A 27,896-nucleotide genomic window follows, 5' to 3' on the forward strand; every position below is an offset into this window, starting at 1 on the left:
AAGCGACCGACCCAAAGACACACAGCAGACAGGCGGCGGTGGCGGAATTCGAACCCATGACCCCTGACTCCCAAGCCCGGGCTCTTTCCACTGAGCTGTTGTCCACCAGCGGACTTGACATGACTGACTCCATTTTGTGTATGCTGACAGTAACCCTCCATTTGTGCAGGCCGAGAGAACAAGTCTGCAACAGATGCCTTCAAGGCCATCAAGGGACACCCATCCGAAGATAAGGAGAATTTTTACCTCCCTATTAAGGAGAATTTACAGAACTATCTATGCAAGGCCATAGGGCATATCACAACATCTTGCACAAGGCCATAGGAACGGAGAACAAAGAGAATTCGTAACCCCCTGCCGGTCCCAATTGAATTCCTGAAATTTCCAAATGCCTTGCCCCCGTGTTGCTGTAACTCAATAAAAGGCACAGTGACATTGGGGTCGGGGCTGCTTGTCACTCGTCCCTCTCCCGGGAGGTGAACGGGCAGGGAGCCACTTTCCTTCTTTACTGCCCTATCTGAACTCCTGTCTCCGAGTCATTTTTCCTCTCTGCGTCACCACCCTGGGTACAAGAACCCTGCGGCCGACTTACACCGAGTTAACCTCCTTTGCACCCTACTTGCACCCTACTTGTCGATAACAGAGCCATGCTGCTTATCATGATAGATAAAATAATAATGATGACATTTATTAAGCACTTACTATGTGCAAAGCACTGTTCTAAGCACTGGGGAGGTTACCAGGTGATCAGGTGGTCGCACGGGGTTGGGTGGGGGCTCACAGTCTTAATCCCCATTTTACAGATGAGGGAACTGAGGCCCAGAGAAGTTAAGTGACCGGCCCAAAGTAATACAGCAGACAGGCGGCAGAGACGGAATTTGAACCCGCGACCTCCGACTCCCAATGTGGCTCAGTGGAAAGAGCCCGGGTTTGGGAGGCAGAGGTCATGGGTTCGAATCCCAGCTCCACCAACTGTCAGCTGGGTGACTTTGGGCCAGTCACTTCACTTCTCTGGGCCACCTCATCTGTAAAATGGGGATTAGTAATAATAATAATAATATTTGTTAAGCCCTATGTGCAAAGCACTGTTCTAAGTCCTGGGGAGGTTACCGGGTGATCAGGTGGTCACTCGGGGGTCTCCCAGTCTTCATCCCCATTTTACAGATGAGGGAACTGAGGCCCAGAGAAGTCAAGCGGCCGTCCCAAAGTCACACAACAGACAGGTGGCGGAGTCAGAATTCGAACCCATGACCCCTGACTCCCAAGCCCGGGCTCTTTCCACTGAGCGATTTTGCTTCTCATGGTAGATATAATAATAATGATGGCATTTATTAAGCACTTACTATGTGCAAAGCACTGTTCTAAGCGCTGGGGAGGTTATCAGGTGATCAGGTTGTCCCGCGGGGGCCTAACAGTCTTCATCCCCATTTTACAGATGAGGGAACTGAGGCCCAGAGAAGTCAAGTGACTTGGCCAAAGTCACACAGCAGGGAGGCGGTGTGGCAGAATTTGAACCCATGACCCCTGACTCCCAAGCCCATGCTCTTTCCATTGAGCTATGCTGCTGCTCATGATAGATATAATAATAATGATGGTATTTATTAAGCGCTTACTATGCACAAAGTGCTGTTCTAAGCACTGGGGAGGTTACCAGGTGATCAAGTTGTCCCATGGGTGGCTCATGATCTTCATCCCCATTTTACAGATGAGGGAACTGAGGCACAGAGAAGTTAGTTAAGTGACCGGCCCAAAGTCACACAGCAGACAGGCGGCAGAGTCGGAATTCGAACCCATGACCCCTGACTCCCAAGCCCGGGCTCTTTCCACTGAGCGATTTTGCTTCTCATGGTAGATATAATAATAATGATGGCATTTATTAAACGCTTACTATGTGCAAAGCACTGTTCTAAGCACTGGGGAGGTTATCAGGTGATCAGGTTGTCCCACGGGGGGCTAACAGTCTTCATCCCCGTTTTACAGATGAGGGAACTGAGGCACAGAGAAGTTAAGTGACCTGCCCAAATCAATCAATCAATCAATCAATCAATCGTATTTCTTGAGTGCTTACTGTGTGCAGAGCACTGTACTAAGCGCTTGGGAAGTACAAGTTGGCAACATATAGAGACGGTCCCTACCCAACAGTGGGCTCACAGTCTAGAAGGGGGAGACAGACAACAAAACCAAACATTAACAAAATAAAATAAATAGAATAGATATGTACAAGTAAAATAAATAGAGTAATAAATATGTACAAACATATATACATATATACAGGTGCTGTGGGGAAGGGAAGGAGGTAAGATGGTGGGGATGGAGAGGGGGACGAGGGGGAGAGGAAGGAGGGGGCACACAGCAGACAGGTGGCGGAGGCGTAATTTGAACCCGTGACTTCCGACTCCCAATGTGGCTCAGTGGAAAGAGCCCTGGCTTGGAGTCAAAGGTCATGGGTTCTAATACCAGCTCTGCCAATTGTCAGCTCGGTGACTTTGGGCCGGTCACTTCACTTCTCTGGGCCACCTCATCTGTAAAATGGGGGTTAATAATAATAATATTTATTATGCCCTTACTATGTGCAAAGCACTGTTCTAAGCGCTGGGGAGGTTACCAGGTGATCAGGTTGTCCCTCGGGGGGCTCACAGGTTTAATCCTCATTTTACATAGGAGGTAACTGAGGCCCAGAGAATTCAAGTGACCGGCCCAAAGTCACACAGCAGACAGGTGGCTGAGGCGGAATTAGAACCCACGACCTCCAACTCCCAACGTGGCTCAGTGGAAAGAGCCCAGGCTTGGGAGTCAAGAGGTCATGGGTTCTAATCCCAGCTCCGCCAATTGTCAGCTGGGTGACTTTGGGCCAGTCACTTCACTTCTCTGTGCCTCAGTTACCTCATCTGTAAAATAGGGATTATTAATAATAATAATAGCGATGGCATTTGTTAAGCGCTTACTATGTGCCAAGCACTGTACTAAGCACTGAATAATAATGACCACATTTATTAAGCACTTACTATGTGCAAAGCACTGTTCTAAGCACTGGGGAGGTTACAAGGTGATCAGGTTGTCCCACGGGGGGGCTCAGTCTTAATCCAGATTTTACAGATGAGGGAACCGAGGCACAGAGAAGTTAAGTGACTCGCCCAAGGTCACACCGCCAACAAGTGGTGGAGGCGGAATTAGAACCCATGACCTCCGACTCCCAACGTGGCTCAGAGGAAAGAGCCTGGGCTCCCTTCAAGGCCCTACTCCCTTCAAGGCCCTACTGAGAGCTCACCTCCTCCAGGAGGCCTTCGCAGACTGAGCCCCTTCCTTCCTCTCCCCCTCGTCCCCCTCTCCACCCCCGCATCTTCCCTCCTTCCCTTCCCCACAGCACCTGAATATATGTATATATGTTTGTACATATGTGCCAAGCACTGTACTAAGCACTGAATAATAAAAGAGATTTCTCATGAGAAATCGGAATAACAGATTTCTCATGAAATCTCTCGCTCCATCCCTTCTCCCCTCCTTAACTCCCATATTCAACCGCGCACTCTCCACTGGTTCCTTCCCCTCTGCCTTCAAACGTGCCCATGTCTCTCCCATCCTAAAAAAACCCTCTCTTGACCCCACCTCACCTTCTAGTTATCGCCCCATATACCTCCTACCATTCCTTTCCAAACTCCTTGAACGAGTTGTCTACACGTGCTGCCTAGAATTCCTCAACAACAACTCTCTCCTCGACCCCCTCCAGTCTGGCTTCCTTCCCCTACATTCCACGGAAACTGCCCTCTAAAAGGTCACCAATGACCTCCTGCTTGCCAAATCCAACGGCTCATACTCTGTCCTAATCCTCCTCGACCTCTCAGCTGCCTTTGACACTGTGGACCACCCCCTTCTTCTCAACACGCTATCTGACCTTGGCTTCACAGACTCCGTCCTCTCCTGGTTCTCCTCTTACCTCTCCGGTCGTTCTTTCTCAGTCTCTTTTGCAGACTCCTCCTCCCCCTCCCCCTCCCCCTCCCATTCTCTCACTGTGGGGGTTCCCCAAGGTCCAGTGCTTGGTCCCCTTCTGTTTTTGATCTACACGCACTCCCTTGGTGACCTCATTCGCTCCCACGGCTTCAACTATCATCTCTAGGCTGATGACACCCAGATCTCCATCTCTGCCCCTGCTCTCTCCCCCTCTCTCCAGGCTCGCATCTCCTCCTGCCTTCAGGACATCTCCATCTGGATGTCTGCCCGCCACCTAAAGCTCAACATGTCGAAGACTGAACTCCTTGTCTTCCCTCCCAAACCTTGCCCTCTCCCTGACTTTCCCATCTCTGTTGACGGCACTACCATCCTTCCCGTCTCACAAGCCTGCAAACTTGGTGTCATCCTCGACTCCGCTCTCTCATTCACCCCTCACATCCAGGCTGTCACCAAAACCTGCCGGTCTCAGCTCCGCAACATTGCCAAGATCCACCCTTTTCTCTCCATCCATACCGCTACCCTGCTCATTCAAGCTCTTATCCTATCCCATCTGGACTACTGCATCAGCCTTCTCTCTCATCTCCCATCCTCATGTCTCTCTCCACTTCAATCCATACTTCATGCTGCTGCCCGGATTATCTTTGTCCAGAAACGCTCGGGGCATATTACTCCCCTCCTCAATAATCTCCAGTGGCTACCAATCAATCTGCGCATCAGGCAGAAACTCCTCACCCTGGACTTCAAGGCTCTCCATCACCTCGCCCCCTCCTACCTCACCTCCCTTCTCTCCTTCTCCAGCCCAGCCCGCACCCTCCGCTCCTCCACCGCTAATCTTCTCACCGTCCCTCGTTCTCGCCTGTCCCGCCATCGACCCCCGGCCCACGTCCTCCCCCGGGCCTGGAATGCCCTCCCTCTGCCCATCCGCCAAGCTAGCTCTCTTCCTCCCTTCAAGGCCCTACTGAGAGCTCACCTCCTCCAGGAGGCCTTCCCAGACTGAGCCCCTTCCTTCCTCTCCCCCTCATCCCCCCTCCATCCCCCCATCTTACCTCCTTCCCCTCCCCACAGCACATGTATATAGGTACATATGTTTGTACATATTTATTACTCTATTTATTTATTTATTTATTTTACTTGTACATGTCTATTCTATTTATTTTATTTTGTTAGTATGTTTGGTTTTGTTCTCTGTCTCCCCCTTTTAGACTGTGAGTCCACTGTTGGGTAGGAACCGTCTCTATATGTTGCCAATTTGTACTTCCCAAGCACTTAGTACAGTGCTCTGCACACAGTAAGCGCTCAATAAATATGATTGATGATGATGATGATGATGATGATGTACATATTTGTTACTCTATTTATTTTACTTGTACATATCTATTCTATTTATTTTATTTTGTTGGTATGTTTAGTTTTGTTCTCTGTCTCCCCCTTTTAGAATGTGAGCCCACTGTTGGGTAGGGACTGTCTCTATATGTTGCTAACTTGTACTTCCCAAGTGCTTAGTACAGTGCTCTGCACACAATAAGCGCTCAATAAATACGATTGATGATGATGATGATGTTGGGAGGCAGAGGTCATGGGTTCCACTCCCAGCTCCGCCAACTGTCAGCTGGGCGACTAGGGGCCAGTCACTTCACTTCTCTGGGCCTGTTACCTCTTCTGTCAAATGGGGATTAATGTTACCGTTATCGAAAAGTAGGGTGAAGAATAGGTTAACTGGTGTAAATCGGCCGCAGGGTTGGCGTTTTGGAGTCTGAAGAACGCTCAGTGCCCTTTATAAATGTAGCTTCCCAAGAGGGGTTTGTAGACCCCTAGATTGTAAGCTCGTTGTGGGCAGGAAACGTGTTTCCCGACTCTGCCGTACTCTTCCAAGCGTTTAGAACAGTGCACTGCACATGGTAAGCGCTCAATAAATACCACTGGTGATGACTGACTTTTCAGCTGTACCCCAGTCTATTCAGATAACTGTCTTGCCCCAAAATTTATCCTCTGGTCAGGGAACGTGTCCACCAACTCCGTTGTTTTGTACTCTCCCAAGCACGTAGTACAATAATAATAATAATGATAATAATAATAATAATGGCATTTGTTAAGCACTTACTATGTGCAGAGCACTGTTCTAGGCACTGGAGAAGTTACAAGGTGATCGGGTTGTCCCATGTGGGGCTCACAGTCTTCATCCCCCTTTCCCCCTTCTAGACCGTGAGCCCGCTGTTGGGTAGGGACCGTCTCTATATGTTGCCAACTTGGACTTCCCAAGTGCTTAGTACAGTGCTCTGCACACAGTAAGCGCTCAATAAATACGATCGAATGAATGAATGAACCCAAGGCGGTGACGCAGATAGGAAAAATGATTTGGAGACAGGAGTTCAGACACAGCAGTAACGGAAGGAACGTGGCTACATGCCCGTTCACCTCCCGAGAGAGGTACGATTGGCAACAGCCCCGATCCCATTCCCACTGTTTCTTTAATTGAGTCACAGCAAAAAACGTGAGCAAGAAATGGGAACTTTAGGGAACCAACTGGGACCGACAGAATGGTTGTGAATTCTCATGAGTGCCCGTTCTCACGGCCTGGAACGGATGGGAGTGACTTGTTTCCTATCCTATGACCTCGCACAGACAGGTGTTACTTGTTACTGACCTGAAGACGTCCCATTGTTGAGCCTCATAGAAAATACAAAAAGGGGTTGTTCTCTCGGCCTGCACAGAACGGAGTCAGTCAGGTCAAGTCTGCCAGTGGACGACAATCCCCCCTCTGATCCTTCCGAGGCCCACGGCCTCCGGGAGGATCACACAGGACCCTCCTCGGGATAACAGAGGTCTTCCGCAAAGTTGGCGCCTAAAGCAGAGGACAAGGAAGAGGCAAAAAAAATCCAGGCACAAAGGAAAAGATGGAAAAATCCATCAGAAAAATCCAGGCACAACACAACTATCCCCCTTCGGGGAAATGCGGCATCCAGACGGCGCTGCACGTCTGTGATCTTGGCCTTGGACAGGGGTACGATTGGGGCGGGAGGTTTGCAGAAGCATTAGGGGAGACGGAGTGCATTGGAAGCGGGTCTTCGGGAGCTGGAAAACACAGCACACCAAAAACAAGAGGCACAGAAACACACACAAAGAAGCAACCGGGCAAAATCTCACGGGACCGAGGCCCAGCCGGTAGAAGTTCGACGCGGCCATGGAGCCGGGACAGTGGGCTTCATCTGGGAGGGGTGGATCCAAAGCTATACGAACTGCAGAGAAGGAAGACGAGAGAACCCGGCAGGGTCCCTCCCAGGACAGCTTAAGCGAAATGTGGCCGACCATGCGCTCAACCCAAACCCAATCTCCATCGACGAATGGACGCGGGTGATCGGTGACAGGGGCGCACTGATGGAGGACTCTGGCAGCCCGCAACTTAACGAGAGTCGCCTGGAGAGACAAAACATAGGCTCGCAGGGCATCATTGCGTGCTTGCAGGGTCGGAGGAGGTCGGGGATCCGAGAGGCTTCCCCAGAACGGGGGATGACCAAGCAGCCGCTCAGAAGGTGATGCATTTCAAGGAGCCCGGGAGCGACATCGTAGACGATAAAGGGTGAGAGGCAGGACCTCCGGCCATTTGAGATGAGCTTCCCTACAAAGTATCCCCAGAGGTGTTCTAAACTCACAATTGGCACGATCCACCTTTCCTGAACTCTGGGGATGGTACAGTGCACAGAAGGAACGTTCAATCCCAAGAGATCGATACATTTCGGATTGAACAGACCCAGTAAAGTGTGATCCCCGATCGGAATCAATAACAGCGGGTGGCCCAGAGCAGGGAACGACTTCCGACAAGAGGCACTTCACCACCGTAAGAGCAGCTGCTCGAGAGGAAGGGAGGGCCTTCATCCACCTGGTCGGGCCATCGACAAAAACCGGCAGATATCGAAACCCACCGGCCCTCGGAAGTGGCACAAAATCAACCTGCAATCCCTCGAAGGGGGGAGAGACCCAGGGGCGTCTCCTCAAGGGAATCCGACGACCAGGATGGGCATTAAAGCTGTGGCAGGTAGCGCAACCGGCTGTAACACGTATGGCAACAGGATGCGTACCTGGAGCAAACCTGATTCGGAGGACTGCGGCTGCCATGGCATCTGCCCCAAAGCGGCTCTCCTGGTGGAAGCTTGGGCAAACGGGTTGCAGCACGGTGGCGGGCAGTACAGGGCGTCCATCGGGGACCCAAAAGGGTCTGTCTCATTCCAGCGCCTCACATCGCCGAGGCCACTCAGCTCTTTCCTCATCGGTAATCGGGGAGGGCACCGGACTGCCGGGCGTAGACGTAGGGCCCGGGGCCACAACAGGAGCTACCCGAGCAGCGGGGGCATGTCGGGCTGCCCGAGGAGAGGCCTCATCGGCTCGGAGATCGCCCAGACTCAGGGAATCACTTCCTCGGGTGTGAGCCACACACACGCACAACGGTCACCTCGACCGGGAGCCCAATACACTCCCCATCAGCAACCTGAAGGCCAGCTGACGTGAGGCACCCACGACTTTGCCACAGGGCCCCTGTAGCATGACGGACCCCAAAGGCATCCCTGGAGTCCGTATAGATGGTCACACGCCTCCCCTTACCGAGGAACACTGCCCATGTAAGGGCTTCAGGCCCAGCTGCCTGCACGCCACAAGAAGCCGGTCCACAGCACAGAAGTTAGGGTGACCACAGCCGTGCCTGGGAGGCTTCCTAGAATCAAGGCGATTCCTTCCTGATCATCACAAACCAAAGTCACGTTCGAATGGCATAACAGATGTCGTCCCACTAAGGGAGATGGAGTGGAAGGAACGATAAGGAACGGGTGGTGGACGTAACCCCCCCGTGGCCAGCACTGAAGGGGCTGCGTTCTAAGAACAGTTTGAACCTCTTCACCTATCACCGCTGCACTTACCCTATCCTTCTCTCAAGCACAAGGGGGAAAAGACGGGGACGCCTCATAGGTCACACCCATATCAACCAACAACTTACAAGACTTTACATTAATGCTTAATTCAAAGAATGCCTCGGGGTCACGGGTCACCATGGGAATCATACCATACATCTCTACCCGTGGTTCATCAACAGGGCTTGGATGAGGGAGGTCAATCCCCAGGGAGTATCCTGCCAGTAAGGCACACACGTGGAGATACTTGTATCCAGGGGATCGCCCGTTCAGGGGAGACGGCAGTCACTGGGGTCCCTGCAGACCCCAGGGCCCAGTGGGGCCAATATCGGGACCTGCATTTTGAGCCCGGGGCATATGGGGCCTATTCCACGGCACCGGACCCGCATTGGGTCTAACGTAGCTCGCATGGCCCAGGACTGGAAACCGCAGGTGTCCGCCCCGTTTGATGTTGCGCCACAATAGGGGACATTCTCGCTTAAAGTGACCCTCCTGATGACAATAAAAGCAACATCCCGCAGGTACGGGGGTGCCCACGGTCAGGACTTCGGCAGCTTTGGCGGACTTCATATTCTGAACACAATGCACGATCTCCCTCAGTTTGGGCAGAGGTTTTGCTGCCCATGCGGGAATATACTTCTCAAACTAGTCAGCCAACCTTCCCTGTTTCACAAAGGCAGTGGCCAGGGCCCTGGCATCTCTTTCGTTCTCCAGGTTTAACTGCACTAACGACTCGGCTCCCTCGCTAAGCCGAGTGAAAAATTTCTCAGAAGTTTCCCCTTCCTCCTGGATCAACCCATGAAAGGAGGCCCAATCAGGCGGTTTACAGCCCAGTTCTTTGATGGCAGCCAAGAGGGTCTGCCACGCCTGGCCCAGGCGGGTCCAATCTGCGTCCACACTGAAGTGCGGATCGGGTTCGGCCGTCAGCCATGCCACATGAGGCGGACCGCCATTTTCCAACTTGACAGTCAGGGCCCTAAGACGGGAGCACTCCTCGGCAGTGAAAAAGAGGTCGAGGAACTCCTCTACATCCGCCCACGACGGAAGATGGGTCCGGAAAATTCCCGAGACCCTCCGATACACTTCCTGCGGCTTTTTCTGGAAAGGCGGAGTATCTGCTGCCAGGTTATAAGGGTTTGGAGGTCAAGAGGGACATGAGCCTTTACCCCGGCCATTCGAATGATCCCATCCTGAGCTGGGAACTGCTGCCAAGTTTGTCTATGGGAGATAAAAGCGGCACCAGAGGATAAACATGTCGGGGGGGAGCTGAAGCCCCCATCAGGTTCCCCGAGTGGGGATGCAGACTCGAGACCGAAAGCAACACGGCCTTTCCTCCTACAAGCGACGACGTTCCTACTTTGGACGGAGAGGACTGGGTCTCGCTAATTTTATGCCAACAATACCAATAGCACATTTCGTCAAACCGGGAACAGGATAGAATATCCCGGAGTTTACGGAGAGGTTGGGGATCAAAAGACCCTCCCTCGGGCCAGAAATAATTACCCTGCAGGTCTCGGAACTGAGTCCAGACCTTGTGACACCCGACAAGTTGTTTCTTAGACATTCCTTTGGGTACGGGCAGGTGACCCTCGTCCAATGACTGGAGAATTTTAGACAGACACGAGTCTGATTTAGAGTGGCTCGAACCCATGGTTCCGAAAACCAAGACCCTCTTTCCGTTTATCCGGGAAAGAACCCTTAGGACGTCTCCTAGGCCCCTCAGAAGTTGTCTTCCGAGGCCTACAACCCGCTTACCTCTTAATGCAAGGGGTTTCCCTCCAATTAGGGAAGGGAAATCCGCTCAGCCGGACCCTCCAAATTAACAACCCACCAGAAGAGAAGGGGAGACTCGGACCCTAAGAGCGGATCCTTACTTACAAGGCTGTCGACGAGGAGAGTCAACCGTTCTCACCTACGGAGGTCGTTCCTCTCCAGATCACGGCACTCCGGCCGCTCAAATTAGCCACTGTTGTCGCCAAGGAGGGGGGAAACTAAGTCAACCGGGGTAAATCGGCTGAAGGGTTCGAGAACCCAAGGAGACCTGAGTTCAGAGGCCTGAACTCCGAGCTCAGATGGATTGGTAGAGGCCAGAAGGCCAACTGCTCGCCCGGTCACCTCCTGAGAGGTACCAGGGATGAACAGCCCCTATTCCAGCAGCTTTTTCCCATTTTTTTTGGTTCCCTAAACGAGCTCCACAAAGCATTCCCCAGCTTGAGAAAACGTTAGCACCCTGTTAGCAGGAGATGTTAGCAGGAGACCTTGCCCTCACAGAATTGGGTCTTTTCAGGTAGGGCGGAGCTGCCTTGATCAGTGTCAGCCCTCCTCATTCATTCATTCATTCAAGCATATTTATTGACGCGCCAGCCCCACGTGACTTATGTTCATATTCTTTTTCTACTACTCCCATTTGTACTTTATTTTAATGTCCATCTCCCCCATAAGCAGTTTGATACTCACACTAGGCCCGCATAACATATGTACATATAATAATCATGATAACGATGGCACTTATTAAGCACTTACTACGTGCAAAGCACTGTTCTAAACGCTGGGGAGGTTACAAGGTGATCAAGTTGTCCCACGGGGGGCTCACAGTCTTCGTCCCCATTTTCCAGATGAGGTCATTGAGGCCCAGAGAAGTGAAGTGACTTGCCCAAAGTCACTCAGCTGACAATTGGCAGAGCTGGGACTTGAACCTATAACCTCTGACTCCAAAGCCCGTGCTCTTTCCACTGAGCCACGCTGCTTCTCTATAAAACAATAATAATAATAATAATAATGGCATTTATTAAGCGCTTACTATGTGCAAAGCACTGTTCTAAACGTTGGGGAGGTTACAAGGAGATCAAATTGTCCCACGGGGGTCTCCCAGTCTTCATCCCCATTTTACAGAGGAGGGAACTGAGGCCCAGGGAAGCGAAGTGACTTGCCCAAAGTCACTGTTCTAAGCGCTGGGGGGGGGGGCGGGTTACGAGGTGACCAGGTTGTCCCACGGGGGGCTCACAGTCTTCATCCCCATTTTACAGAGGAGGGAACTGAGGCACAGGGAAGTAAAGTGACTTGCCTAAAGTCACACAGCTGACAATTGGCGGAGCTGGGATTTGAACCCATGACCTCTGACTCCAAAGCCTTCAGTGCTTAGAACAGTGCTTTGCACATAGTAAGCGCTTAATAAATGCCGTTATTATTATTATTGTTATTATAATTATTCTACTACTCCTATCTGTACTTTATTTTAATGTCCGTCTCCCCCTGTAGACTGTAAGCTTTTTGTGGGCAGGGATCACTTTCACCCGCTCTGTTGTATTGTACTTTCACAAGCCCTTAGTACAGTGTTTTGTACACAGTAAGTGCCCAATAAAACTCATTGATTGATTAAGTTGGGCATAAGGTAGATGCAGAAGAGAAGCAGCGTGGCTCAGTGGAAAGAGCCCGGGCTTTGGAGTCAGAGGTCATGGGTTCAAATCCCAGCTCCGCCAATTGCCAGCTGGGTGACTTTGGGCAAGTCACTTTACTTCCCTGTGCCTCAGTTCCCTCCTCTGTAAAATGGGGATGAAGACTGTGAGCCCCCCGTGGGACAACCTGGTCACCTCGTAACCACCCCAGCGCCTAGAACAGTGCTTTGCACGTAGTAAGCACTTAACAAATGCCATCATTATTACTATTATTACTGTTAATTCATCTGTCAAATGGGGATGAAGACTGTGAGCCCCCCGTGGGGCAGCCTGATTGCCTTGTAACCTCCCCAGCGCTTAGAACAGTGCTTTGCACATAGTAAGTGCTTAATAAATGCCATCATTATTATTATTATCTGCACATAGTAGGCGCTTAATAAATATGAGTGATTAAAACTCTCTCAGAATGATAGATTAAGCTATTGGATTCACAGCCGCCATGTAGCCCCAGTTACACATTCGACCAATGGTATTTCATTCAATATGGTTAAATTTCGAATTGCTTAATGAACATAAACTTTCCAACAATTTATCCAAAGAGTAGTCAATAATATATGAATTGCTGACCTCTAGAAATCTAATTACTTTTCTACTTTTCCCCAGTGTTAGCAAGGTTAAGACTCTGGGTAGGTGGTTCATTTATTAACCGTCCTATATTTTCAAAGTTGACAACACTTGTTTAGTCCCTACTGGATACAGAGCACTAAAGTGCACACTTGAAAGATATACTGAAGCAAAATTCAACATCCCAGGCCTTGAAGAACCTTCAACCAAACCAGGAAGACAGGAGACACAAATTGACAAATGAATCATAGTCAAATGTGTGAACAGAGACAAAATAACTGACACAAAACCACGGATGAATACATATGTTGCCAACTTGTACTTCCCAAGCACTTAGTACAGTGCTCTGCACACAGCAAGCGCTTAATAAATACGATTGAATGAATGAATTCAGTGCTCTGGACACCGAAAGCAGCTCAATAAATACGATTCATTCAGTCGTATTTATTGAACGCTACCTGCGGGCAAAGCACTGTACTAAGCGCTTATTGAGCACTAACTGTGTGCAGAGCACTGTACTAAGCGCTTATTGAGCACCTTACTGTGTGCAGAGAACTGTACTAATCGCTCGGGAGAGTACAGTGCAGAAGGGTAGGCCCAGATAGCCCTGGCCACCGTGAATTTACGGGATTAGAGAGGGAGACAGACATTAACGTAAATTACATTCATTCATTCATTCAATCGTATTTATTGAGCGCTTACTGTGTGCAGAGCACTGTACTAAGCGCTTGGGAAGTCCAACTTGGCAACATCTAGAGACGGTCCCTACCCAACACTGGGCTCCCAGTCAAGAAGGGGGAGACAGAGAACAAAACAGAACATATTAACAAAATAAAATAAATAGAATAAATACGTACAAATAAAATAAATAAATAGAGTAATAAATACGTACAAACATATATACATAGATACAGGTCTATACATAAGCGCCGTGGGGCTGGAAGGGGTGGCTATCACAGTGCTTAAGAGGAACATACCCAAGTGCCTAGAGGACACGAAAGGCAGGTCTCAGACAGGAAAGTGGAGCTTTGTCAGGGAAGGTCTTTTGGAGGAGGTGTGATTTTAAAGTGCTTAGTGAAGTGCTCTGCATTCAGTAAGCGCTCAATAAATACGACTGGCTGAATGAGTTTCTGTTTGATGCAGCTATGCATGGGCAATCATCGGAGGCCCAGAATCCGTGAAGGAGAGCCCGCCTTTCCTCTACTCCATCCTGAGGGCCCATTCAACCGGTCAATCAATCGATAACATTTATTGAGCACCTACTCTGCGCTTAGAACAGTGCTTAGCACATAGTAAGTGCTTAATAAATGCCATTATTATTACTGTTACTCCGTGCAGAGAACTGTACTAAGCACTTGGGAGCAGACTGAATTCTTGATCATGCCGTCAAAGAGTTTATAATCTACTGAGGGAGACAGATACTAAAATAAACTACAAATCGGATACGCTATCCTTCCCTAGGGCGCATATTTTTTATTAAAATACAAAGAATGCGGAATAGAGGCTCATAGAAACACATATATTAAAAGCTGCAATGAGTATATTCTCTCACGTTACCATCAGTATCAATAGTTGCCAGTTTATGAAACATTCTGCAGGACGAAACTATAATCTATCTCTTTTAGAGACTTTGATTTTGTATTTTGAACGTTTCTCTGTGCCGGCGACCTACAGACAGGGCAGCAGAAACTGCCTGCTCTCTGATAAAGTCATTTTCGGGGGTGAATTAAGCGCTTAGTACAGTGCTCTGCACCACAGTAAGCGCTCAATAAATACGATTGAATGAACGAACGAATTAGGGCTGTTGGCTTTTTTTTTCGTTCACCAGGTATAACTATTCTCCACTTTCCTTTGAAGGAAATGAAAGGGAAGAGGGAAGTATTGGGAAATCAGAGAGAGAACATAGGGAAGATGATTTGGGGTAGAAAACAGAATGTTTCCTGGGAAAATAGTTTCATAATGTGTGAATTTTACAATGTTGCATGCATAACTGCTCAGGAGATGCAACGTGGCCTAGCAGATGGACCACAAGCCTAGGAGTGAGAAGGATCTGGGTTCTAATCCCGGCTCCGTTACTTGTCCGCTGTGTGACCTTGGGCGGGTCACTTCACTGGGCCTCAGTTATTATTTTCATCATCAAGTACTGTCGAGTCGTTTCTGATTCATAGCGACTCTATGGATATATTTTCTCCAGAAAGTCCCGTCTTCTGCCATAATCTTTAAACTTGCTGACGGTTCTTCTGCCTCTTCCACGTTTTCCCTGGACTTTTCTTAGCATTAGTGTCTTCTAAGGGAATCAGTCCTCCTTATGATGCGTCCAAAATATGCTAATCTAAGTCGAGTCATTTGGCCTGCCGAAGACCACTTTGATTTCATTTGCTTCAAAATCCACTGGTTTGCTTCTCTGGCGGTCCACGGTACTTGCAGAAACCTTCTCCAACACCCCATTCCAAAAGAATCGTTGTCATTTCTATCCTGTTTTTTCACCGTCCGGCTTTCGGATCCAGACATCGCCACCGGAAAGACCGTGGAATTGACAGATTGTATTTCTGTGGCAAATGTTACATCGGCGCATTTCATGACTTTTTCCAGGCTCTTCGTAGTTGGGCCTCAGTGACCTCATCTGGAAAATGGGGATGATCACCTTGTAACCTCCCCAGCGCTTAGAACAGTGCTTTGCACATAGCAAGTGCTTAAGAAATGCCATTCTTCTTAAAGCATTTAACAAAGACCCTTCGTCTCCCGAAGCTGTCGAGCGAGAATGAGCGATGTGGGGAAGACTGTAGTGGGGATTGCTGGCATCCTGGCTCTGAGGGGAATATGCAGGAGCAGCAATCGGGAAAGTTCGATTAATGGGGAAGTTTGAGTCTGATCTACCAACCCCCTGCCCCTCCCCCTGAAGTGTTTGTTTTTTTACACTGGTATGTACAATTCATAGGATATTTGTTACTCACTGACTAGGTAGAGGTTATCTGTCTACAAGACTTTCTCCAAATAATGAAATTCTCCAATGCCCTGCTACGGGACAAAGAAGATTCAGATGCTGGTGGTATCAAATATTTCTTTCTGCATCAGATATTTAAGAGACAAGCTGTGTTGAAAATACAACTGAGGCTTTTTCCTCTTGGCCGCGTCATCACAACACTAGGTTAGGAAATATTTGGACAGTGTCAACAGCCATTGGAAAACGTTTAGTACATATTTACTATTCGTTTTATTTTGTTAATGATGTGCATATAGCTTTAATTCTATTTGTTCTGACGATTTTGACACTTGTCTCCATGTTTTGTTGTGTTGTCTGTCTCCCCCTTCTAGACTGTGAGCCCGTTGTTGGGTAGGGACCGTCTCTATATTTTGCCGATTTGTACTTCCCAAGCGCTTAGTACAGTGCTCTGTATGGCTCTATATCCCATATCTAGGATCAATCAGCTTTTCTTAATGGCATTTATTAAGCGCTTACTATGTGCAAAGCACCGTTCTAAGTGCCGGGGAGGTTACAAGGTGATCAGATTGTCCCATGGGGGGCTCACAGTCTTAATCCCCATTTTCTAGATGAGGTGACTGAGGCTCAGAGAAGTGAAGCGACTGGCCCCAAAGTCACACAGCTGACAAGTGGCGGAGCAGGATTCGAACCCATGACCTCTGACTCCAAAGCCCCGCTTCTCTAGTACAGCTGCACATAACTGTTCTAGTAGTAATAGTATTTAAAGCGCTCACTTTGGTCGGAATACCATCTTAAGCACTGGGAAAGCGTATGTAGGTAAGAATTAAGCGCTTAGTACAGTACTCTGCACACAGTCAGCGCTCAATAAATACGATTGAATGAATTAGCCACAGATTTGGTAATTAAACCCAGAATCTGAATTTTTTTTATGGATTTGTTAGGCGCTTACTATATGTCAAGCAAACACTTTGCTGGGAGAGATACAAGCCCGCTGTTGGGTAGGGACCGTCTCTATATGTTGCCGACTTGTAATAATAATATTAATAATAATGATGGTATTTATTAAGCGCTTACTACGTGCAAAGCACTGTTCTAAGCGCTGGGGAGGTTACAAGGTGATCAGGTATATGTTGCCAACTTGGACTTCCCAAGCGCTTAGTACAGTGCTCTGCACACAGTCAGCGCTCAATAAATATGATTGAATCAATGAATGAATACAAGGTTGGACACAGTTCCTGTCCCAAATAGGGCTCACAGTTTATGGAGGAGGGAGAGTAGGTATTTAATCCCCATTTTATAATTATAGTTTATAGTTATTATGATAGTAATAATAATAATAATGGCATTTAAGTGCTTACTATGTGCAAAGCACTGTTCTAACATTATTATAGTAAAAATAATAATAATAATGATGGTATTTGTTAAGCGCTTACTATGTGCAAAGCACAGGTTCTAACATTATTATACTCATAATAATAATAATGATGGCATTTGTTAAGCACTCACTATGTGCAAAGCACTGTTCTAACATTATTATAGTAATAATAATAATAATAATCATGGCATTTATTAAGTACTTTTTATGTGCAAAGCACTGTTCTAACATTATAGTAATAATAATAACAATGATGATGGCATTTGTTAAGCACTTGCTATGTGCAAAGCACTGTTAATAATGATAATAATAATAATAATGGCATTTATTAAGCGCTTACTATGTGCAAAGCACTGTTCTAAATGCTGGGGTGGTTACAAGGTGATCAGGTTGTCCCATGGGGGGCTCACAGTCAATCTCCATTTTCCAGATGAGGTCACTGAGGCCCAGAGAAGGGAAGTGACTTGCCCAAAGTCACACAGCTGACAAGTGGCAGAGGCGGAATTTGAACCCATGACCTCGGACTCCAAAGCCCAGGCTCTTTCCACTGAGCCACGCTGTTAATAATGTTGGTATTTGTTAATAATAATAATAATAATAATAATAATGTTGGTATTTGTTAAGCGCTTACTATGTGCAAAGCACTGTTCTAAGTGCTGGGGTAGATACAAGGTAATCAGGTTGTCCCACTAGGGGCTCACAGTCTTCATCCCCATTCTACAGATGAGGGAACTGAGGCCCAGAGAAGTGAAGTGACTTGCCCAAAGTCACATAGCTGACAAGTGGCGGAGCCGGGATTTGAACCCATGGCCTCTGACTCCAAAGCCCGGGCTCTTTCCACTGAGCCACGCTGCTTCCGTTAAGTGCTTACTATGTGCTGAGTACTGTTCTAAGTGCTGGGTCAGACACAAGGTGATCAGGTTGTCCCACGAGGGGCTCACACACCTAAGCCCCATTTTCCAGATGAGGTAACTGAGGCCCAGAGAAGTCAAGTGCCTTGCCCGAGGTTGCACAGCAGGCAAGTGGCAGAAATGGGATTAGAGAAGCAGCGTGGCTCAGTGGAAAGAGCCCAGGCTTGGGAGTCCGAGGTCATGGGTTCAAATCCCATTTCTGCCGCTTGTCAGCAAGTCACTTCACTTCTCTGGGCCTCGGTTCCCTCATCTGGAAAATGGGGATTAAGACTGTGAGCCCCACGGGGGACAACCGGATCACCTTGTATCCTCCCCAGCGCTTAGAACAGTGCTTTGCAAATAGTAAGCGCTTAACAAATATCAAAATTATTATTAGAACCTATGACCTCTTGGCTCCCAGGCCCAAGCTGTAACCACGAGGCCTATGAGTGAGAAATAACTTTCAGGACGCCTGGAAGGGGATGGGAGGGCGAAGCCGGGCTGGAAAAAGGGGGAAAAAGATGGGGGGCAAGAGAAAACCAGGAATGGGGGAACACCACTGGCCAATATCACATTCCACCTGGAGCGAGGAGCGAGCCGGACTCGGTTGCTCTGATTACACAGAAGCAGTGTGGTTTAGTGGCGAGAGCCCGGGCTTGGGAGTCATAGGTCGTGGGTTCTAATCCTGCCTCCACTGCTTGTCAGCTGCGTGACCTCGGGCCAGTCACTTCACTGTGCCTCAGTTTCCTCATCTGAAAATGGAGATGAAGACTGTGAGCCCCACGTGGGACAACCTGATGACCTGTATCTACCTGGTATCAGAGAAACAGCGTGGTGCAGTGGAAAGAGCTCGGGCTTTGGAGTCAGAGTTCATGGATTCAAATCCCGGCTCCACCAATTGTCAGCTGGGTGACCTCAGGCCAGTCACTTCACTGTGCCTCAGTTTCCTCATCTGAAAATGGGGATGAAGACTGTGAGCCCCACGTGGGACAACCTGATGACCTGGTATCTACCTGGTATCGGAGAAGCAGTGTGGTGCAGTGGAAAGAGCTCGGGCTTTGGAGTCAGAGGTCATGGGTTCAAATCCCAGCTCCGCCAGTTGCCAGCTGGGTGACTTTGGGCAAGTCACTTCACTTCTCTGGGCCTCAGTGACCTCATTTGGAAAAAGGGATTAAGACTGTGAGCCCCCCGTGGGACGACCTGATGACCTGGGAACCTCCCCAGTGCTTAGGACAGTGCTTTGCACATAGTAAGTGCTTACTAAAGGCCATCATTATTATTATTATTGTTATCAGAAGTCACTTCACTTCTCTGGGCCTCAGTGACCTCATCTGAAAAAAGGGGATTAAGACTATGAGCCCCTCGTGGGACGACCTGATGACCTGGGAACCTCCCCAGCGCTTAGAACAGCGCTTTGCACAGAGTAAGTGCTTAATAAATGCCATCATTAGCATCATCAATGAATAAGTGAAGGATTAGCTTGCTTTCTCCTGAGAGAAAAGCCTGGAACCAGCCTTGCCCAGCTGGGTGGGAGGGAGGCCAAGCAGCAGCGGGCAGGGGTGGGCAGGGCCGGGGTGTGGAGGGGTGCCGGCAGGACCACCGGGCCGGGCCCGCGGCCCACCGCCCGCTGCCCACCTCGCTTGCCATTTGGGGGGCACCTTCTCTGCCCCTGGGCCTGGAAGGAGGAGGAGGAGGAGGAGGAGGGAAGGGAGGAGGGAGGGGAGGAGGGAGAGGAGGGGGAAGGAGAGAAGGAGGAGGAGGGAGGGGAGGAGGGGGAAGGGGAGGAGGGAGGGGAGGAGGGAGAGGAGGGGAGGAGAGGAAAGGAGAGGAGGAGAAGGGAGGTGAGGAGGGAGAAGGGGAGGGGGAAGGGGAGGAGGAGGGAGGAGAGGAGGGGAAGGAGAGGAGGAGGGAGGAGGAGGGGGATGGGGAGGAGGAGGAGGGAGGTGAGGAGAGGGAGGAGGGGAAGGAGAGAAGGAGGAGGAGGAAGGAGGGGAAGAGGGGGAGGAGGGAGGGGAAGAGGGAGAGGAGGGAGGGGAAGAGTTGGAGGAGCGGGAAGGAGAGGAGGAGGAGGGAGGTGAGAGGGGGAGGAGGAGGAGGAAGGAGGTGAGGAGGGGGAGGAGAGGGAAGGAGAGGAGGGGAGGAGAGGGAAGGAGAGGAGGAGAAGGGAGGTGAGGAGGAGGGGGGTGGGGAGGGAGGAGGGGGAAGCGGAGGGAGAAGGGGAGGAGGAGGAGGGAGGTGAGGAGGGGAAGGGGAGGAGGAGGAGGGAGGTGAAAGGGGGAGGAGAGAGGTGAGGAGGGGGAAGGCGAGAAGGAGGAGGGAGGGGAGGGGGAGGAGGAGCGAGGGGAGGAGGGGGAGGAGGGGGAGGAAGAGAAGGAGGGAGGAGAGGGAAGGAGAGAAGGAGGAGGAGGAGGGAGGTGAGGAGGGGGAAGGAGAGAAGAAGGAGGAGGGAGGGGAGGAGCGAGGTGAGGAGGGGCAATGTTATCGATAAGTAGGGTGCAAAATAGGTTAACGTGTCAATCGGCCGCAGGGTTCTTGTACCCAAGGTGGTGAGGCAGAGGGGAAAAATGCCTCGGAGACAGGAGTTCAGATAGAGCAGGAAAGAAGGAAAGTGGCTCCCTGCCCCTTCACCTCCCGGGAGAGGGATGAGGGCCAAGCAGCCCCGATCGATCCCAGCCGCTTCTTCCACTTTTATTGGGTTTCAAATCCGAGCTCCACAAAGGATTCCCGAGAGTGGTGCCCTACGTGAGGCCTTGGCATTCCTAGATCCCAAGTTAAAGTGCAACCGTTTGGCACGGTTTGGTGAGTGTTAAAATCCCCGTTTACTAGATGTTCTCAGGAGATAACGGTCACCACGGGATGGGGACATTCCAGACAGAGAGGAGCCACTTGGGTTGACGTTACTTTACAAACACCGGAGTGCTTTCGGTCTGCACAAAATAAAGGGTTACTGGTGGCGTGCACAAGATGGAGTCCGTCAGGCCAATTTTGCTTGCGGACAACAGGGAGTAGGTCAGACTTTTTGTTCAAAACTAACCGGTAGTAAATTGTGACTGGAATCTATCTCCCCCCACCACCCTTCAGCCTCGAACTTCGCTTAGAATCCCAGATGTCACCCTACTTCCTTTACAAAATTGAGAAGGTTTTGTCTGTGCTCTTTTGATCTTATTGATCTCCCAAAGTCCTCAGATATTGCCGGCCTATCGGCAGCATTGATTGCACTCGGGGGTCTCCTTTGGGCGGGGGTCCTAACTTCTCTGGGCCTTAGTTACCTCATCTGTAAAATGGGGATTAAGACTGTGAGCCCCACGAGGGACAACCTGATCACCCTGTAACCTGCCCAGCGCTTAGAACAGTGCTTTGCACATAGTAAGCGCTTAATAAATGCCATTAAAAAAAAGGGAGGTCTCACCTTAAACACAATTTAAAATAGCTTTGTGGGATGCTGTTCCTGAATTGCAGGCCCACAGGTGGCCGCCCGCCTATGGTGGCAACCGTTTAAGGGTGTCCAAGATGCCATCTCCCAAACGCATTCCCAACTTGTACTTCCCCAGCGCTTAGTCCAGTGCTCTGCACACAGTAAGCGCTCAGCTGTGTGACTTTGGGCAAGTCACTTAACTTCTCTGTGCCTTAGTTACCTCATCTGTAAAATGGGGATTACTGTGAGCCTCACGTGGGACACCCTGATCACCTTGTATCCTCCCCAGCAGCTTAGAACAGTGCTTTGCACATAGTAAGCGCTTAACAAATGCCATCATCATCATCATCATCATCATCATCAATGAATACGATTGAATGAATGAATGAATTCCCGAGCTTCTCAAATCAATAAATATGCTTGAATGAAAGAATGAATTCCCGAGCTTCTCACAGTTGGGGATTTGGGTGGGGCTGATGGTTTAATGCTGACATGATGATGGCATTTATTAAGCGCTTACTATGTGCAAAGCACTGTTCTAGGCGCCGGGGTGGTCACAAGGTGATTGGGTTGGCCCACGGAGGGGTCACAGCCCATTTTCCAGATGAGGTCACCGAGGCCCAGAGAAGTGAAGCGACTCGCCCAAAGTCTCCCAGCTGACAGGTGGCAGAGTCGGAATTTGAACCTATGACCTCTGGCTCCAAAGCCAGGGCTCTTTTCCGTTCATCCGATCGTATTTATTAAGCGCGTACTGTGTGCAGAGCCCTGTACTAAGCGCTTACGAAGAACAAGTCATAAAGAACATTTTACTTGTACATATCTATTCTATTTATTTTATTTTGTTAATATGTTTCGTTTTGTTCTCTGTCTCCTCCTTCTAGACTGTGAGCCCGCTGTTGGGTAGGGACCATCTCTATATGTTGCCAACTTGGACTTCCCAAGCGCTTAGTACCGTGCTCTGCACACAGTAAGCACTCAATAAATACGATTGATTGATTGATTGATTGATGATTAACAAATCGGCAACATATAGAGACGGTCCCTACCCAACAATGGGCTCACAGTCTAGAACGGGAAGACAGACAACAAAACAAAATGTATAAAAAGGTGTCCAAACCGTCAGAATAAATAGAATTATAGCTATAGGCACGTTATTAATAAAATAGAGTAGTAAATATGTACAAGTATATACGGGTGCTGCGGGGAGGGGAAGGGGTTGATATTAGAGATGCGAAGTGACTTGCCCAAGGTCAGACAGCAGACATATTTACTATTCTATTTATTTTATTTTGTTAATCTGTTTTGTTTTGTTGGCCGTCTCCCCCTTCTAGACTGCAAGCCTGTCATTGGGTAGGGACCATCTCTGTATGTTGCTAACTTGGACTTCCCAAGCGCTTAGTACAGTGCTCTGCACACAGTAAGCGCTCAATAAATAGGATTGAATGAATGAATGAAAGCAGACGTCAGCAGGGTGAGGCCTATCCAGTGAGTGCCCCTGTCTGCTGGCCCCCAGGCTGCTCCCGAGAGAAGAAAAGTGACCTAGTGAGTAGAGTCAGAAGGACCTGGGTTCTAATCCCGGCTCTGCCAGTTGTCAGCAGTGTGACCTTGGGCAAGTCACTTCACTTCTCCGGGCCTCAGTTACCTCCTCTGTAAAATGGGGACTAAGACTGTGAGCCCCACGCGGGACAACCTGATCACCTTGTATCCTCCCCAGCGCTTAGAACAGTGCTTTGCACATAGTAAGTGCTTCAGAATGCCATTATTATTATTATTATTATTATTATTATTATTATTATTCTTATCTGGAAAATGGGGATTAACACTGAGCCCCATGTGGGAGACTGTGAGCCCACTGTTGGGTAGGGACCATCTCTATCTGTTGCTGACTTGTAATAATAATAATAATGGCATTTATTAAGCGGTTACTATGTGCAAAGCACTGTTCTAAGCCCTGGGGGGATACAGGGTGATCGCGTTGTCCCACGTGGGGCTCACAGTCTTAATCCCCATTTTACAGATGAGGTAATAATAATAATAATAATAATGGCATTTGTTAATTGCTTACTATGTGCAAAGCACTGTTCTAGGAGCTGGGGGGGAATACAAGGTGATCAAGTTGTCCCACGTGGGGCTCCCAGTCTTATTCCCCATTTTCCAGATGAGGTCACTGAGGCCCAGAGAAGTGAAGTGACTCGCCCAAAGTCACACAGCTGACAAGTGGAGGAGTCGGGAATTGAACCCATGACCTCAGTCTCCAAAGCCCATGCTCCTCCCACTGAGCCACGCAGCTTCTCTATACTTCTTATACTTCCCAAGCACTCAGTCCAGTGCTCTGCACACAGTAAGCGCTCAATAAATACAATTGAATGAATGAATGAATGAAAGGAGAGGCGTGAAGGAGGAGGAAGAAGGGGAGGAGGGGGAAGAGGAGGAGGGAGGTGAGGGGGAGGAGGGGGAAAGGGAGGAGGAGGGAGGTGAGGAGGGGAGGAGGGGGAAGGAGAGGAGGAGGAGGAGGGAGGAGAGGAGGAGGGGAGGTGGGGGGAGGAGAGGAAGGGGAAGGGGAGGAGGGGAAAGGGGAGGAGGGGAGGAGAGGGAAGGAGAGGAGGAGGAGGGAGGCAGGAGGGGGAGGAGTGAAGGAGGAGGAAGAAGGGGAGGATGGGGAGGAGGGGGAAGGGGAGGAGGGGGAAGGAGAGCAGGGGGAAGGGGAGGAGGGGAGGAGAGGGAAGGAGAGGAGGAGGAGGGAGGTAGGAGGGGGAGGAGTGAAGGAGGAGGAAGAAGGGGAGGAGGGAGAAGGGGAGGAGGGAGAAGGGGAGGGGGGAAGGAGAGGAAGAGGAGGGAGGGGAGCAGGGGGAGGAGTGAAGGAGGAGGAGGGGGAAGGGGAGGAGGAGGGAGCAGAGGGGGAAGGGGAGCAGGAGGAGGAGGAGAGAGGTGAGCCCACGGTTGGGTAGGGACCGTTTCTATACGTTGCCAACTTGGACTTCCCAGGCGCTTAGTCCAGTGCTCTGCACACAGTAAGCGCCCAATAAATACGATTGAAGAAGGAAGGGGAGGAGGGGAAGGGGAGGAGGGGAAGGGGAGGAAAGAGGAGGCAGGTGAGGGGAGGAGGGAGGTGAGGGGGAGGAGGGGGAAGAAGGAGGACGGACGAGGGGAGGAGGGAGGTGAGGGGGAGGAGGAGGAGCGAGGGGAGGAGGAAAGAGGGGGAAGGAGGGGAGGAGGGGGAGGAGGGAGGAGAGAGGAGGGAGGTGAGGGGCAGAAGGAGCGAGGGGAGGAGGAAGGAGGGGGAAGGGTAAGAGGAGGAGGAAGGGGAGGAGGAGGAGGGGGAGGAGCGGCGAATCCCCCGCCTCCGCCACCGCATTGAGCCGGGCCGACCCACGGGGCAGGACAGAGGCCGCGGGGCGCTCAGTCATTCAGTCCTTCATTCAGGGGGATGGATTGAGCGCTTCCTTTGGGCATAGCACTGCACTAAGCGCTGACTGGGGAAGTACGAGTCGGAAACCTAGACAGACAGACAGACGGTCCCTACCCCCCGGAGCCCGCGGCCCAGGGCGGGCGGCAGGTAAAGGAGCGGCGGACCCCCGGGGGCTGGGGGCCGGCCGGGCCGGGCCGGGCCGGGGCGGGGGCTGCAGCCCCATGGGGCACTGAGCGGGGAAGAATTGTTGTGCCGAGAATCAGCGAGTGAGACCCAAGTAGAAATTTAGAAGTGGATTTTATTAGCGCGCGGCTGCAAGGGGCCAGGGACCCAGATCAAGCAGCCCCGATCCCATTCTCACTGTGTCTTTTATTCAGTTACAGCAACATGGTAGGGAGCATTTAGGAATTTCAGGAATCCAATTAGGACCAACAGGATGCTGTAAATTCTGTTTTTACTGCCTTGTAAAGGTTGTTGTTATCTGCCATATGGCCCTGTATAAATAGGTGTGTAAATTCTGTTATCTTCTGTTGTCACTGTCTTGTCAGGATGTCATCTGACCTACGACCTTACATAGATAAGTGTTACTTGTTTAATGGCCTTGAAGGCATCTGTTGCAGACAATACAAAAAGGAGTTGTTCTCTCAGCCTGCACAAAATGGAGTCAGTCATGTCAAGTCCACTAGTGGACAACAGGGATGGCTTTTGTCAGGCAGGTCAGGGTGGGGGAGGCCTTTGTTAGGCAGGTCTTGTGGCGGGAAGTTTTGGCGGGCATTCTTCTTCCATGAAGAAGGGTGTACAAAGGGATGGGAGGAAGGGATGGGAAAACAGAATGGATATCAGACAAACCCGGTCACAACAGAATAATTTATAGTAATAATAATAATGGCATCTATTGAGCGCTTACTACGGGCCAAGCACTGTGCTAAGCGCTGGGGAGGTTCCTAATGGCAATAATGATGGCATTTATTAAGCGCTTACTACGTGCCAAGCACTGTTCTCAGGTGAGCAGGTTGTCCCACGTGGGGCTCATTCATTCGTTCATTCATTCGTATTTATTGAGCGCTTCCTGTGTGCAGAGCACTGTACTAAGCGCTTGGGAAGTCCAAGGTGGCAACATCGAGAGACGGTCCCTACCCAACAGCGGGCTCACAGTCTAGAAAGGGGAGACGGACAACAAAACAAAACATATTAAAATAAAATCAATAGAATAAATATGCACAAATAAAATAAAAATACAGTCTTCCTCCCCATTTTCCAGATGAGGGAACTGAGGCACAGAGAATTGAAGTAATAATCATAATAATAACAATAATAACGATGGCATTTATTAAGTGCTGACTATGTGCAAAGCACTGTTCTAAGCGCTGGGGAGGTTACAAGGGGGCTCACAGTCTTAATCCCCATTTTACAGATGAGGTAACTGAGGCACAGAGAAGTGAAGTGACTTGCCCAAAGTCACCGAGCTGGCAATTGGCGGAGCCGGGCTTTGAACCCCTGACCTCTGCCTCCAAAGCCCGGGCTCTTTCCGCCGAGCCACGCTGCATCCCAGCCCTTAGTACAGTGCCTGACAAGTAGAAAGTGCTGAACAATTACAATTAAAAATGATAATAATAATAACGATGGTATTTGTTAAGTGCTTACTATGTGCAAAGCACCGTTCTAAGCGCTGGGGAGGTTACAAGGTGATCAGATTGGCCCACGGGGGGCTCACACTTTTCATCCCCATTTTACAAATGAGGTAGCTGAGGCCCAGAGAATAATCATCATAATAATAATGGCGTTTATTAAGCGCTTACTATGTGCCAAGCACCGTTCTAAGCACCGGGGAGGTTACAAGGTGATCAGGTTGGCCCACGGGGGGCTCACATTTTTCATCCCCATTTTACAGTTGAGGGAACCGAGGCCCAGAGAAGTGAAGTGACTGGCCCAAAGTCACCCAGCTGACAAGTGGCGGAGCCGGGATTTGAACCCCTGACCTGCTAAAGCCCGGGCTCTTTCCGCCGAGCCACGCTGCATCCCAGCCCTTAGTACAGTGCCTGACAAGTAGAAAGGGCTGAACAATTACAATTAAAAATGATAATAATAATAACGATGGTATTTGTTAAGCGCTTACTATGTGCAAAGCACCGTTCTAAGCGCTGGGGAGGTTACTAGGTGATCAGATTGGCCCCGGGGGGGCTCACAATTTTCCTCCCCATTTTACAAATGAGGTAACTGAGGCCCAGAGAATAATCATCATCATAATAATGGCATTTATTAAGCGCTTACTATGTGCAAAGCACCGGTCTAAGCGCCGGGGAGGTTACAAGGTGATCAGGTTGGCCCACGGGGGGCCTCACACTTTTCATCCCCATTTTACAGTTGGGCGGAGTGGGGTTAGAACCCAGGTCCTCTGACCCCCAAGCTTGTGTTTTCTCCACTAGGCCCCGCTCCTTCTGAGGTCTGCCTCGTCTGGCCCGGCGTGACGGTGGTGCGACCGGCTCAGAGCGAGGCCATTCTAGCTTCAAGTGTGGAAATGCGAGTTCTTGATATTGCTCAAAACGAAAGGATCAGGCCAAGTCAGAAACTCCCATCGTGAACCAGCTGGCCATGGCAGGGATGATGGATCCTGGATTTAGCACCGAAGAGTGACGGAGGGGATGGAAGCGGAGGGGATGGAAGTGCAAAGACAAAGGAGCCAGAGAAAGAAGAGAGGAAGTAAGAGGGGGAAGAGAGCTAAGCAGTCGCCTCATTATCATTATCATCATTATTTTTAACTGTAATTGTTCAGCACTTATTACTTGTCAGGCACGCTGGGATCATCATCATCATCAATCGTATTGAGCGCTTACTATGTGCACAGCACTGTACTAAGCGCTTGGGAAGTACAAATTGGCAACATATAGAGACAGTCCCTACCCAACAGTGGGCTCACAGTCTAAAAGGGAGAGACAGAGAACAAAACCAAACATACTAACAAAATAAAATAAATAGAATAGATATGTACAAATAAAAT

At 49.8% G+C, this 27,896-nt stretch overlaps 1 protein-coding gene across 1 annotated transcript in view; it reads left to right on the forward strand.

The window, feature by feature from the left end:
- The first annotated feature begins 24,952 nt into the window (after positions 1–24,952).
- The window catches only part of LOC119921810 (platelet-derived growth factor receptor alpha-like), a 101,037-nt gene continuing 98,093 nt past the window's right edge, over positions 24,953–27,896 (forward strand). Inside the window, 1 exon segment of the mRNA XM_038741838.1 lies at positions 24,953–25,045. The gene's annotated coding sequence lies outside the window, so the exon portion shown is untranslated.

This window comes from Tachyglossus aculeatus, unplaced genomic scaffold (assembly GCF_015852505.1).
Source record: "Tachyglossus aculeatus isolate mTacAcu1 unplaced genomic scaffold, mTacAcu1.pri SUPER_30, whole genome shotgun sequence".
Classification (NCBI taxonomy): domain Eukaryota; kingdom Metazoa; phylum Chordata; class Mammalia; order Monotremata; family Tachyglossidae; genus Tachyglossus; species Tachyglossus aculeatus.